This window comes from Coffea arabica, chromosome 3c, assembly GCF_036785885.1.
Source record: "Coffea arabica cultivar ET-39 chromosome 3c, Coffea Arabica ET-39 HiFi, whole genome shotgun sequence".
In the NCBI taxonomy this organism is placed as follows: Eukaryota; Viridiplantae; Streptophyta; class Magnoliopsida; order Gentianales; family Rubiaceae; genus Coffea; species Coffea arabica.
The window spans coordinates 29,874,808-29,891,112 of record NC_092314.1 but is presented as its reverse complement, the minus strand read 5'-3'; positions in this window follow the sequence as shown (position 1 = coordinate 29,891,112).

The window sequence follows — 16,305 nt, the reverse complement described above, 5'->3', positions numbered from 1 at the left end:
GCCTGATCGATTCGATTATACCTAGTTCTAGGTAAACCAAGTACAAAGTCCATTGAAAAATTAGTCCATGGAATACTAGGAATAGGTAATGGAGAAGTCCGTAGGGATTTACCTTTGATTTGGCATGATACAAGTTACACATCTTTGAAGAAGTCGTTCCACATCACGCCTCTTCTTTGGCCAGCAGAAGTGCTCTTGGAGTATAGACAAAGTCTTAGCAACTCCAAAGTGTGTGACGGCCCCACCTCCCCCTAAGGCGTACCAAAGGGTTCGGCGGGTCGCCTGCCCAGCTCTCAGCGGGACTCACTCACTCACTACAGTCCTCCAATGAAGTATAAGATAAATCTCAAATATTACATTCAATTCTCCAAGAATTACATATCACAAGTACCAGAAAGTAAAACCTAGAAAAACTGATAACTACAACCACCACGCCAACTATATACATCTTACTCGTCAACTTTTAACAAATACAAATTCAAGTATTCTATAGCTCAAAATCTAACCACCTTCCCGAGCAATCCCCGCGTCGGCCCCCTGCTAAGGAAAACAAATGGAACGGGGTAAGCTATATGCTTAGTAAGTAAACAGGGCAAAAGCGTAAATTTCACGTAACAATAGTTACACAGTAAGAGTAAAGCAAAAGCAGAAAAGTAACATCACATGATAAGGATACAGGTGGCTCCAAAGCCAATCGTTTGCCATGCGTGACCTCCTACCGACACTCCGTCGACCACAACTAATGGTCCGTAGAACTCCACTTGTACTCCCACCGTACACCTTATCACCCTCTCTGGCCAGACATCTCACAAACTTGCTCGAGTGAACGAAATTGAGCTTGGTTCACAAGCTCGGGTCACAAACTTGGTCCACATAATCGGTGAACCGGATTCACAAACTTGGTGACCTCAAATCAGGTTGGACTGACTTCGACCAAGCCCTAACCGGCTCGAATAGTCCATCTATGTCATGAGATCGGGCCCCAAACTCACAAACTTCACAAAATTTACTCAAAAGTCACCCCGAGCCACAAGTTCAAGGGGTTTAGTTTCAAAATGATTCATATACATATGCCATGTACAAATAGGTGCGCAAATTAGGGTTTAGGTCGAGTGCGATAAAGTACACCCTCGCCTAGGTACCCTTTTCATACATATCGAAACACATAAGCAACTAACACACAATTGCGGCCCGAATACTTACACAACGAACAAGGATAACAAAAGGACGAAATTCGCGTCGCGAAGAGTAGCTAGTAGGCCCCACCGGCTCCACCTAACTCACCACCGTATGAAATAGAAGATTGCGTCTCATAGTATCACAAATGGCTACTAATATGCCTAAAACAGGCAAAATGACAAAATTGGCACATGCAAGTGCAGAAACGGCATACGGAAACGGGAATGGCGGCCTAGCCGTTTTACCGTCAAAACTGTTTTGAACACAATCGAGGCTACGAGTGTCGGATCAAGGTACATAAGGTACTGTTACGAAGCTAAGAGAAAAGTCTATAACTTTTATGAAGACCCCTAAATCCGGATCTGAATAGAGATGGATCGAAAGTATGGAAAACAGTGCCAGAAATTTGCACTTTAAGGTGACGGACAGGGTATGTTTGCTGGATCGTAACTCCTAGCTCACTAATCCAAATCAGGAAATTCCAAAGGAATTAGAAAGCTGAGACATAAGGCTAAAACTTTGATGTTTTGGCCAAGACCTGAATCCACTCAGAACAGAACGAAATTTGAGTGTCAAAGTACCCGTCAGAACTGTCCAGATACAAGGCAGTTCTGACGATCGATCTTGTTTTGGTCATAACGGGAGCTACGGAACTCGGATTTCGACGTACTTTATACCGTTTCGAAGCCAAAACCAAGATCTACATTTTTTATGAAGTATTAAACACCCAGATCGTACGGTATCAAAACCGAAAAAGTCATGGGCAGAAGCTAAACTAAAAACGCACAGAATCTGATGTTCAAAACAGGCTTGAGTATCTCATCTATAACTCAGGATACGCTAATCCGATTGACCTGAAATTTTACAGACATATTCAGGACTTAAGGGGCTACATTTCATCAGAAGACCTAAACAACCAATTCTGAAGCATTCCAAACCAAAATAACCAATTACAATCGCAGTTCTCAGGTTCGGGTAGAAATAGGACAGCAAGGGTAATTCCATCTTTTCACAAGCTACGTTACTCCGATTGAGCTGAAATTTTGTAGGCAACTATAAAATGTTATTCTATACAACTTTCATGTTTTGTGCTAAGGCCAATGCGGCCTCTAACATTGTCAAACAGAAACGGGCAGAACTGGAACCTAGAATTTCAGAAATCTGGATTCCAAGCATATAAGTGCTAATCCTCACAAATTGAACTTGAAACACCCCTATTACATCCTATACATGCTTAGATACATCATATACCATCCATACAACAAACATGAGAAAGAAATTATTCAAACCCTGACTTAAATACATCAACCCCAATCATCCAAATCCACTTGATATAAGCATAACAAGCAAAATTACATGCTACTACACAACTCAAACATGGTTAAGGGAAAAGAAAAGTTAGTCAGCCATTATACCTCAAGACAAGAGCTTTCAAGAGTTATCCTTCACTTCCCTTGGCAAAATTTAGCTCCTTAAGCTTCCCAAGCTTCCAAACTAATGATTAATCGGTTTAGTTTTTCTTGTTTTCACTCATTCAAGCTCAAACCAAGATTGATTGAAGTTTCCTCTTCTCTTGTTTTTCCTCCCTCAACTCACGGCTGATATGCAGAAATAATGGAGGAAATAGGTTGGTTTTTGGTGATAAATATGGTGTAAATTAGTTAGTCAACCATCCAATGAAATACCGCCACTTGTCGCCACCAATTCCATTCATTTTTTTCCCTTCTCTCTCTTGGTATTTAAAGTCAACAATTGTGGCTGATGTATGAGATATTTTGAGGGTTAATTAGCTGTAATAAAATAAAAAGATTAAGGTAATAAAGTATGGGTTAAATGGTGTGTTTACCCGGTAACAAACGGTACCCGTCGGTTCGAGCCGATTTTCCTTAAATCACCCGTACTAGGGTTTTTTTCTACCTATTCACTAACTTTTTATTATTGTATCTAATCACATATTATTTCTCATCCAAAAGTCACTCTTAAACACCAAATTTGATCCTTGATCCGTACCGAAAAATCATCCGGCGAAAAATCGCGAAAACCCTAATTTGCTCCAATCTCGAAAACGAAGAGTGAAACCCTACTTTATAGGTTCATTTGCACTTATTGTGGAGTACTTGAGTAGGAGGATCATATTAAATGAATAATTTCCAAATAAAAGGAATTTTAAGAAAAGTGTGATGAATTTTACAATTCCATAGAATAAAATTAGGGTTTTGAGTCAAATATGAGGGATTTAAACATAACCTGCTAGTCACAAGTAAACTAGGGTTTTAAACTACAAGTAGGGTTTCTAGTCTTTAAAATAAAACAATGTTTTAAGACAAAAATAAAATAAAAAAAATCGTAATCTTTTCTTTGAGATTAAACAAAAATAGTATCCTAAAATTTGGGGTATCACAAAGTGTCCCATAAGACCTCCACCATCTGCTTCCCTAATGAGTAATCCATGTAAAGAATATTCTGGAATGCACAATTTATCCTTGAAAAACAAGAATCCCTGGGATAGGTAATAATTCTCACGACCTTGCCGTAATAGTACAAGAAAATTGACTCCAAAATCTGGATTATTAGTACAGTACTCTTTAATCAACTCAAAACCAAGCAATTTAGCATCAAGAGTAGTGATTAAAGTGTACCTTTGTGACAATGCATCAGCCATGACGTTGCTCTTCCAGACTTTATACTTGATTACGAAGGGAAAGCTATCAATGAATGCTATCCATCTTGCATATCGCTTGCTCAACTTATTTTGAGACTTAAGGTGTTTAAACGACTCATGATCAGTATGCTATTGGTTAACAAACTCCTTAGGCCTTAAGTAGTGCTGTCAAATTTGCAAAGCTCTAACCAACGCATTGAGCTTTTCACTAAAGTAAGCTATTGGTTTCCCTTCTTGAAGCAACACAGCTCCGACACTTACACTAGAAGCATCACATTCAACTTCAAAAGTCTTATCAAAATTAGGCAAACTAAGTACAGGTGCATGGGTGAGTTTGTGTTTAAGTAGTTGGAATGACTTAGCTTGTTCCTCTCCCTAATGGAAAGCTTGGTTCTTCTTAATAATTGAAGTGGTGCAGCAACTGTGCTAAAATCCTTGACAAAAAGTACATGAAAACTAGCCAAACCATGAAAACTCCTTACTTCACTAATAGAAATAGGGGTCGGCCATTCAAGGATCACTTCACTTTATCTTGACCGACGTGTATACCCTGCGCACTTATAACATATCCTAGCAACACAATTTGATCAGTGCAAAAAGTACACGTTTTGAAATTAGCATACAATTGTTCCTTTCAAAGAACTTCCAAGACAACTTGTGCATGGATGGCATGCTCCTCTAAACTCTTGCTATAAACGAGTATATCATCAAAATTTACTTAAGAATGCACGTAATGACATGCTCCTCTAAAAAACTGCAAATTTACTTAAGAATGCACGTAAGACATGATTCTAGATGCATTAGTTAACTCAAAAGGCATAACTAACCACTCTTACAAATCATGTTTAGTCTTAAATGTCATTTTCCATTCATCATCTTCTTTCATCCTTATTTGATGATATCCACTTTTAAGATCAATTTTAGTGAAAATTACAGCACCATACAATTCATCAAGAATGTTGTAGACACCAAATTTTTTGTGTAATTTCATTTGCTGTTTATTTTTAGTTTTTTATTTGTCGTGTTAGTTTTATTCGATTTTTAGTTTTTAGTTTATAGTTTTATTTTTATTTGTAAGTTTTTAGCATAGAATTTCTTGAAATGAAAAAAAGAGAAAAAGGAAAAATCATGAAAAAAAGAGAAAAAAAGAAAAATCATAAAAAGGAAAAAAAGGAAAAAGAAAAGAAAAATAGCAATTTTGTTTTATTTAGCTTTATTTTAGTCATTTCTACTTAATTTATCTTTTATTGTTGTTTGATTCATTTAGAAAAAAAGAGAAAAGGTGAAAAATGAAAAAACTATGAAAAAGAAAAATGTAGAAAAAGATGGAAAAATGGCCATTTTTGTTGTTTCTAGTTGTTTAGTTTTTAAATTATTTTCATTATTATTATTATTACCTGGTTTTTGTCAATTTATTATTTTTATTTTTATTTTATCATTTTTGTAATTATCAAGTTGTTTTTAAAAAAAAAAAAAAAAAAAGGGAAGGATAGCCGCGGCAAGCTGCATTCGTAGCAGCTTGCAAGGAAAGTTTGGGACGGCTCCTTTGGCTGCAAATACAGAAGAGGGCTGGGAGTGTTTAGGGTTGTGAGGTTTCCATATAAATAAAAAAGGGTGGACAGCCGAAAAGGGAGGAGAGAGGAGAGGGTTGGAAAGGAAAAAACAGCGGAGGGAGAAAGAGGGAGGAGATTGGGAACGGCTAAAGAGAAGAAACCGAGAGTTGGACGGCTAGAGTAGAGAACGGCTGAGAAAAAAAAGAAAACTAGAGGGAGCAGGGAGAGTTCGGAGGGGTGAGGAAAGAAAGCAAAAGGGGACGGCTGGAGGTGAGGGAAAACGGAGAAAACGGACTGAGGGAAAAGCTAAGGGGAAGAAACAGAGGGGTTTGACGGAAGAAAAAGGAAAACAGGGGAGCTTCGTCTGGCGGGCGGCGCAACAAGGAGGTTGGAACAGAAAACTATCGAGCTACAGAGGAGCCAAGGGTTGAGAAACTAAGAGAGGCTGATGGGCGGCTGATTAAGAGGAAGAAGGAGAGCATACGGAGGGTAGATTAGGGATGGCTGGACAGCTGGATTTGGGTATGGCATCAAACTCGTTAAAATTTCTTGCCCATTTTGTTTCCGTTGTTTTCCTCTCTTACTAAAAATTTTTGCCGTTTATTTTTGCAACTCACTTGGTTGGATTCTACTGGTTGATGAACGTTTTGAGTATGGTTTATGGGTTTGAGTGTATAAAATGTGGTGTCGTCCTTGAGTCCGTAGCTTTGGAAATGAGGATTTCTCTCTTACGTCTGTAGAAACTCAATACCCAAGAAGTAAAAGAAAGCTGCATTCGTCCTTAATATTTTGCTCGGCTGATAGAACCCTTAGGAATCAGTTTTCGGGTCTGATGCAACAAGTATGAAGTTTCGGCTTGCGGCAACAGCACATTTGGGCTGCCTTTCTTCTCCTTTATTCGCTGGTGCTTTGCTCAATCTAGATTGTGGTTTGCTAATCATTTTTCAGAATATCATGTTATAGTTTCGTTGTCCTGTGTTATGCTGAAATTTCTTGACTTGTTCGAAATGTTCATTTTTGGTTTGATATGTGACTGCAATGAGCTATCTAAGCTTACTGAAAGCTTCCTTTCTTCTGGGCTACATTTTTATTCGGTTGCTTTGAATTGATCCCCTGGGGATAGATATTTTGTGCTAGGAAATGTCAACAAGGATAACTAAAGGTCCTGTGTTCGGTTTTTAGTTGGTCAAATTGATAGACCTTACTGGTGTTACTTCACACGGACAGGTTTGGGAAATAACAAGGTATTCCTGCAGTTTGAAGCTATTAAGAAGTTGATTGAACTTAGAGGGTTGCAGGGGTCCTATGGCTGAGTTTCTCTTGACTGTTTAGTTCATGCTTTTTGTGATGATTGAGCTGGGTTATGGTTGGGTTTTCGATTAGAGAATGTTATTCTTCAATGAATGTGTTCAATTGGTTATCAAAAGCTGCGCTTCATCTCACATGTTTTTCCATTTCCCTTAGTTGTGCGATAGCCCAAAAGCTGAGCTTCCTTACCTTGTTTGTATGATCACCATGGATTTTGCTTTTAATGTTGGCCATTTTTCTGGGTGGCTACAAGCTATGAGCTCACAATAGAAAAATTACAGAAGCAAAGAAAGCTTCGGTTTTGCCGAAAGCTTCATATGCTTGTTGAAACCTTGTTGCAGTTTGATTTTGCATCATTTCTTGCTGTGTTTTACTAGTTTGAATATCCAAGTTGTGTGTTGTGTTGTTTAATTCAAAGTTTGGTCATTGGTTTGAGAGAGTTTGTTCAAAGCTTGAGTTAGTTTTTCTGGAATTTGTGGTTGAAGATGAAAGTGCAGCCGACATTCTAGTTGCAGCAGGTTTTAAATTGCAGAAATCTTCTTCGTATGCATGCTTTGCATGAAGAAATAATTTCTAAACATTGCAAATCGACCCCTTGGCTTCCAACTAATGCTGCTAGGGCCCAATCAATTAAATAATTTCATCAATTGGGTCCTTGGTAATTTTAATTTGTGCAACTTCATTGCTTGTTTGCTTCAATTAACTACCGTGCTTTGTTTCAACTGCGCTTAAGTCATGACTTTAGGGACTTTATGATCAAGTAAGCTTTGTTTTGCATATTTCTTTTAATTTTTCTTAAATAAAGTGGTACCTTGACCTTTTTATTGTTTTGAAGCCATTTTTACTTCATTTGATTACCATCGCGAAGGAGGTATAACTTTTCTTTTATCCCTTTTGTGTCTCATATGTGAACCAACGTGCTACGTGAGAAATACATGTCTACTTTGCTTTCCTAGCTTTTCTTTAATTCCTTTTACTTATGTCATTTACTTTTTGTTTTCATTAAGTTATTCTTTTAATGGGGTATGTGTACACCTCTTGGCTTGTAATAGATAGGGCTTGGCGAGCTTTCTTGTCCATTTTCCCTTTCCCCCCTTTGTTTTAGTTAGCAAATGTAATAAGTTCATTGCTTGCTTTCGTTGCTACGTGTTTAATCGCTTTATTAGGTCCTTGCATCTAGTCAAGCATGCTAAGTGTTATGTGCTACGTGTTTATAAGTGATTCGCATGTCTACTCGCCTTTTATAGTCATGAATGAATGTGATGAATGAATGGACGTCACCACACTAGTCCAATGCTAGTTGTGGCCCCTTTCCCGTCACCACACTAGTCCAACGCTAGTTGTGGTTCATTGTTCCGTTTCTACTAGTCCAATGCTAGTAGAAATTCATAGAATGGGCTAGTCCAACGCTAGACCCTTAGGGATTTCCCCTTGTTAGTACATGTTTGCATGTTCATTACATGTCATGCATTATTTTTAGTTTTATCATTTTGCATGCCCCTCGAACCCCTTTTCCCTCCATTCTAGGATTTTGGCATTTCATGCTAGTTATAGGGTTCATTTGCTTGAGAGTCCCCTTAAATATGGGATATAGACGAGTGTGGCTTTTTCTAAGCCTTAGCACGCTTGTATTCCCTCTATAAAATGGCAAATTGAGTCACGATTTAGGTCTCCCCCGTACCCAATATGCATGAATTCCCTAGGCTCATGCATTCTGAATCCACTCTATCATCACACTTTCACTTTTCCTTTCACTTACACACGAACACTTTTTGCACACGTGCACCTTTATGCTTCTTCACTTGCACCCGAACACTTTTATCATCACTTGCACACATGCACTTCATATTATCATTTCACATACCGTACTTTGCCCACTCACGTGCACATTTTCACTTACATATTATTGCCCTTTATTACTTTTTCAAACTCATGTCCTCACATTGCATACATGCATTCCATTCATTTGCATCCCACTCGCATTATTCGTGACTTCTTCAAAGGATCGTTATTGGGCTTCACAATTAATGTGATTGGCACCACTCAATCTTTGAAGGGAAATTTCCCCCAATACCCCTAGGTCTAGGGTTTGCATTCACGTAGTGCATCCAAATGTAATAAATTCTTTGGTTAAAACAAGAAAATCTTTGATTAAATCATGCAACTAGCCTTGGCTAGGTCGAAGGGGTGCCTTGGATTTTTATCCTTGCCTTCCCCTTCGTCAAATGTGACTCCCGAACCTTTTTCATTGGTTTACGTGGACTAGGAGTCGTTTAAAAGGGGTTTCTTATAACTTTTTCCTAAAAAATTCATTTTTAGGTGACTTGGTACACCTTAACTCATTACCAAGTGGCGATTCCCATTTTTTCAAAAACCCTTTTTAAACTATAATTTTGGGTCAAATCGTCGCATTTTCAAACCCCCATTTAGACCCATTTTTCTTTTAAATCACGATTCATTTTCCAATCACAAAAATCCATTTTTCAAACCATTTATTTATTTATCAAAAAAATGGGGCGCGACAGTTGGCGACTCCACTGGGGACATTCGAGAGTCCGAGCAAATTTGATTTAATCAACCTTTTTCTTCTTTTTACCTTTTCATATATCACATTTGGGTGTTTTAGGGTTGCATTTTTTCCTTTTTAGGATTTTACATTTCACGCGTACCAACTCCCTCACTTACTCATTTGGCGTACGATTGTTTTGATTGATGAATGGTTTATGTATGTGATTCCGCGCTTTGCATTGCATTTGGGTGGGGGACATCACCTTAGAGCCTCGCGTTGGTTCTTGATCCCTCCCCTCCAAACGAGCACTAGCATACGTGCATACGCTTTAACTTTTTCACCCATTTATTTTCTTTTAGTGGCTTGTCACGCCACTCCACCCTATTAGGATTAGGAGACCCACTTGGACGTGTGATCGTGACACGACGTGTGCGTAGCACGATCCAATGGGTCACTCACTCTTCCGCTTTAAACTTTGGGTTAATATCCTTAGTTTTTAGTCGAAGGTTGAGGTTTTTTATAGATTCACTCAAACATGCGGCCGTGACACGACGTGTGCGTAGCGGTGTTTGGGGAATCGCTCGAGCCACCGACAAAGGGCCATGGAATTGATGACCCTTGGCCCTAAGTCTGAAGGCTTGGGGACCTGAGCTTATCGAGTTAGATGCATTAGTGAACCCCAACCTCATGCATCCATATAGTTCACCTAGGGTAGAGTCTGCCTTACCCTATTAGGGACACCATTCACGAGGGGAGGGATCCCATCCTTTTCCTTATTTACTTTTCCTGTTTTTTATCATTTAATTGTCCAACGTGTTATGTGATTAAATGTGGAACTAACTTTCCTTGTTTCTTGTTTTTGCATTCACAACCCTAGCAAATAAGAGGTCTGGCATGACCTTCTTTTAAGAAGCCTACCCGTGTAGATAGGACATGGCACGTTTAAGAAGTTTGGTATATTTTTGTGCATAAATAATAATAATGTCATGTCATTTTGGGCCTACCCTGGCAAATCAAGGGTCCTGTAGGTCATATTGCATATTTTACTGTCTTAATAAATGGCATCATGCATAAGCCCTAGAAAGGGAATGCCATTTAGGCGATCCCGTGTTAGGAATAAACCACCTTGTGTCTCGGATACTTAATCCAAAGAGACTTGCACGTTTACATTTTGTACCATCCAAAGGGGTAGTGCACAAGGTAAGGTAGGGTCCGATCATTTTCATGGAGTGATTTTTGGAATATGAGCATCTAATAATCACTTTTTGGCCATTTTATCAAAAATTGGTAAAAATCCCTTGCGTAAAAGGACATTAATTTGAAGAAATTCACAAGTGATTCCTCCTATTGAGACGATAAATAAATTGAGGCCAAAATTTGATTTTTAGAAGGTCATAGACTAATGCACTTCAATAATTTTGAAATAACCAATGGCCGGACGATTCAACCAATCCATTTTGCCGATTCATTCGATAAATCGTCAATTCATTTGACCAATTTACCCTTTTTAGGGTCACCTGGTCGATTTTGAATAAATCGTCAATTCATTTGACCAATTTACCCTTTTTAGGGTCATTTGACCAATTTACCCTTTTTAGGGTCATCCGATCGATTTTGAATAAATTGTCGATTCATTTGACCAATTTACCCTTTTTAGGGTCATTTGACCAATTTACCCTTTTTGGGGTCATCCGGTCGATTTTGAATAAATCATCAATTCATTTGACCAATTTACCCTTTTTAGGGTCACCTGGTCGATTTTGAATAAATCGTCAATTCATTTGACCAATTTCATTTTTAAGATGATCCGGTCCATTCTGAATGAAATCCTCAATTGCATTCGATCAAGTTCCTTTTTAGGATGATCCGGTCAATTTTGAGTAAGTTATCAAATGTCACTCAATTCATTTGACCCGTTTCCCTTTTTAGGGTAATCCGGTCAATTTTAAATAAATGGTCAATTTCATTCAAACCCATTTGACCAATCAGGGTTTCAGTGTCGAATTTCAAATTGAGAAACCTAGTCGATTTTGAGAAAACCATCCATTGCATCCAGCCATTTGATCAGTTGGGGTTGTTGACCCGTGCTTTACTGAGAAAATTTGTCAACGAATTTCAATCTCTTCGATAGGAAGTTTGTCAAGGTCAAACCCGTACGTTTTTTGCAAATTCTTGTATTGATCAAAAGTGATCAATCCCTTCGGACGAGGTCCTCATTTTGACCAACGTCTCTTTTCATTCCAATGGGCCAAATTTTTCATATTATTTTTCACTCCATAAGCTGATTGGATCCATCATGTATTGTATAGTGCCTGCTCTGGAGGATTGCATTTTCATGCTAGGTCTACCCTTGGCACAAAAAGGGTCCCCCCGTAGGACATGCATACCGATTTTATATTCTTTCTTACTAACTCAGGGTATTTTTCTTTTGTTTTCCCCCCTCCCCTGCATTCATAAAAAATACTTCAATAAAAGGGAAAATATTTTTCTATATCTGATGACACTTCTGATCTAATAAAGTGTCAAAACTGCAAGTGTTATTTGATTCTTGGGCAGATCCTACAATGAAAACATAAATGATTTATCTGGAAGCTCTACGCTAAAGCCTCTGAGAGATGTTGTAATTGTTTTCCAAAGGAAACTTTTGTATATTTGATTTGTTAATACATTTTGTTCCAAAAGAAAAGGAGACAAAAAGTGTATATGTGGAGCTCTTTACAAGTTTCTCTCTTCTCATTTGTATCATAATTGAATGAGAAATTTTTGTTTCAAACTTTTTCAGCAATAAAATTTTTGGATAATTATTGTTTTGTGTATATTCATGTACATTTCATTCTTTTGCTCATTGGAGATTTCACGATGAATTGTAAGAAATAAGACCAAATTGAGATTTTTTCGACCTCTGGCCTGAAAATTCACAAGTGTCTGCTTTCAAAAATCCTTACGTACACCAGATTGTTGATCCAAGTCATCCAATAAGAGTGCTAAAAAAAAAAAGGCCCAATGAAATACCTTTTCTCCTTTATTTGACCCCAAAATAAAATCAGTCACATTGATTGATAAATCATAAATTGGGGCAATCTTTGCTTGAAAATATCCATTGTGTTTAACCGATTCAATTCACATCTAAGTGAAAGCAAAAATGTGCATTATTCTTGTTTGTTTTGAAAAGTTGGAATGATACTTTGAGCAGTCTTTTCTCTATCTATACAGAGTTTATCATTTGCTCTCCCGTTTGAGCCTTTAAAAGAATAATTTCGTTTCAAATAAGCGCCTTGATGATCACTACCCTACATGGAAAATTTTCAAATATCAAAAGGGGAATGGATTCTCAATGAGCGTTTCGTCACCTTAATTGTCATGGAGCGTAAGAATGATGCTTTGGCCGTCGTTTCTACAATCTAAACACAATTTACCCCTTGCATTCTCATTTGAGCTAAATTGATGGTTCTTTTCAAAGCACCTATGATCGCACCCCACATTGGGGAGGGAGATTGCAGATTTTTCCAAAAAAAAAAGAAAAGCAAAAAATGCTAAAACTAAAAAAGGGGGAACCGCAAATTGGGGAAATTTGATTCTACCTGAGCTTCAATTGTGAGAAAAGAAGAGTGAAAAGAAAAGAAAGAAAAGTTGTCTGGCGGATCCTCTATGTTTCACAGATATGGATGACCAAGGGTCTTCCTCAGTCAGTTGATTCAGGTGCATGCAAAAATTTCGCATTAATGAAAATTTTCCTTTCAGAGTTAATGTAAGGAACGGATTAAAAGTCAGGCCCTCTTCTTTTCCAATCGAACATTCTATCCCTAATTATCCCTTTTGAGCTTTCAGAATAAATTACTTCGTTTGGCAACCCCTGAGAATCGCAAACCCCACACTGGGGTAACTTTGAGTTGGAAAAGAAAAGAAAAGTCCCAAGAGGTGAAAAGTGCTAAGGCAACAACAAAAGCAAAAGAAAAGAGAACCTCAGTTCAAAATAAACTGGGGCAAATTTTTGAAAAATTTCAAAGGAATGGCAAAAGGCCGAGGGAAAAACAAAATGAAAGAGAAAAAGCCTCAATTGAGCATAAAATGGGGCAAATTCTGATTTAGCCCTAAAATAGGGTTGGCGCAGCAATGCGATCTCAGATTATTCAAACCACTTTTGAAATCCGCTTTCAAGCCTTAACTTTTCTAAGCACCCCACCAGACCCCATTACAAAAGCTGAAAAGTCCTGACTTCTGTTCTTTGCAATGGCCCTATCAAGAAAATTTCTAATGCCGAAAATTTTAGCTGTATTTCTGAATTGTTTGGGTATGGGGTTGACACTACTCACCATGTGAAAACCCACCAAGTTGAGGGAAAGGAAAAAGAGGCAAAAAGCAAAGTAAGAAAAGTAAATGCAAGAAAAGCAGAAAAATTCGACGTTGAAGTCCCTGGTGAATGATGAGAAGAATACAAACAAATTCTGAGATCTTTGAGTTCAGAATAGGGGCAGTTTTGGAAAAATGCGATCTTCGATGCAATGTCCTTGAAAGACTTATCCTTCAGCTATCGTTTCAAGCCACATTACAAGTTAATAAAGTCCATCGTTGACTTATTCCTTCATGACAATCCAAAGTGAGGATTATGCTCGTAAGAAATCCATCAATCATTTGTGATCATGGGGGTATAACCAGTTTTCACAGGTTTAGCTATCGCTTCTACCCATTTTGGTACAAGTTTAAAGCTTATATGTTGACTAAATTTTCTTAAGAAATAGGGGTGACAAACTATTTGCTTTCACTAAGATGTGATATTGAATGGATTACATACGATTGGGGGCACAAAAACAAGACAAATCTTGATTTCTCATTTTCCTTAGCCACCTCAAAATCAAAAATAACACCCACTTGATTGGTCCTGAAAGATGAGAAGTGGTAATCCATTACCCTAAGCATTTATGCTAAAGTGGGAAAGAAATCTTTTGTAATTTGGAATTATTTCGAAAGATTCATCATCAAATTTTCTGTTAGGAAACACAGTTTCTTACATTGTTCAAATAAATGGAGTGTCATCCAAACAAATTTTTTGCAATTAAATAAGCCCACGCTGGGGCAAATTTTCATTTGAGGAATTTTGCAAAATAGGCCCATAATGGGGCAAATTTTCATTTACAAGATTTCGCAAATTGTGCCCATACTGGGGCAAATTTTTATTCATGGGATTTCACAGAATAAGCCCACACTGGGGCAAAATTTTTATAGTTCATTTGAGGATTTCGTCCAAGAATCAAATAATGCATTTTTCAAATCAATCACGCTGTTTCTTTTCATGAAATTCAAGTGCATGTCATATTTTGGTAAGCCCCTGTGCAGGTATTCATAGTTGAAATCGACGAAGGAGCATCTGGCGATGTGGAAAGCCGACGCCGAAGAAAGAAAAGAAAGAAGGGAAAAGGACCCTACACTGAGGGCAAATTATTTTGAAAAAGATTCTCTCGAAAAATCAGAAAAAATTCAAAATTCAAAAATCAAAAATCAAGTTCAAATTCTTGTTTCTTGGAAAATCAAATTTCTTGTTTCTTGACAAATCAAATTCAATTTCTTGACCAATTGGGTGGCAGGACTGGGTCTTATCCCATTGGCCATTCACAAATATCACATTGGGCCTGGACTTCGTGCCGCCAACCTTCCAAAAATCAAGTTGGGCCTGGACTTCGTGCCGCCAACCCTCCAAAAATCACGTTGGGCCGGGATTTCATGCCGCCAACATCACAAATCACGTCGGGCCTGGACTTTGTGCCGCCGACATCCTATTGAGTCTGAAATTTGTGCCGCCAGTGCAACCAAGGCAGGCTTGGGTGTAATCCCACTGATCAATTCATCATACTGGGGCAAATTATTTTGGGAAGTTTTTCAAAAATCAAAAAAATCAAATCAAAAAAAAAATCAAAAAATCAAAAAACCAAAAAAATCAGAAAAAATCAAAAAAAAATCAGAAAAAAAAAGAAAAGAAAAGAATCAAAATAAAAAATCAACACAAATTTTATCACGGCAGGCTCGGGTTTAATCCCACTGACCGATTGTCAAAGCATTTTCGGGTCAGTCCCACGATCAAAAGTATTTTCGGGTCAGTCCCACGATCAAGAGCTTATCCGGGTCAGTCCCATGATCAAGAGTTTATTCGGGTCAGTCCCATGATCAAAAGCCTGTTCGGGTCAGTCCCGCGATTAAAAGCATTTTCGGGTCAGTCCCACGATCAAAAGTATTTTCGGGTCAGTCCCATGATCAAGAGTTTATTCGGGTCAGTCCCACGATCGAAAGCATTTTCGGGTCAGTCCCATGATCAAGAGTTTATTCGGGTCAGTCCCACGATCAAAAGCATTATCCGGGTCAGTCCCATGATCAAGAGCTTATTCGGGTCAGTCCCATGATCAAAAGCCTGTTCGGGTCAGTCCCGCGATTAAAAGTTTATTCGGGTCAGTCCCACGATCAAAAGCATTTTCGGGTCAGTCCCATGATCAAAAGCATTTTCGGGTCAGTCCCATGATCAAGAGCTTATTCGGGTCAGTCCCATGATCAAAAGCCTGTTCGGGTCAGTCCCGCGATTAAAAGCATTTTCGGGTCAGTCCCACGATCAAAAGCATTTTCGGGTCAGTCCCATGATCAAGAGCTTATTCGGGTCAGTCCCACGATCGAAAGCATTTTCGGGTCAGTCCCACGATCAAAAGCATTTTCGGGTCAGTCCCATGATCAAGAGCTTATTCGGGTCAGTCCCACGATCGAAAGCATTTTCGGGTCAGTCCCATGATCAAGAGTTTATTCGGGTCAGTCCCACGATCAAAAGCATTTTCGGGTCAGTCCCATGATCAAGAGCTTATTCGGGTCAGTCCCATGATCAAAAGCCTGTTCGGGTCAGTCCCGCGATTAAAAGCTTATTCGGGTCAGTCCCACGATCAAAAGCATTTTCGGGTCAGTCCCATGATCAAAAGCATTTTCGGGTCAGTCCCACGATTCAAAGTTTATTCGGGTCAGTCCCGCAATTCAAAGTTTATTCGGGTCAGTCCCGCGATTTAAAGCTTATTCGGGTCAGTCCCGCAATTAAAGCTTGTTCGGGCCAGTCCCATGATTTGAAT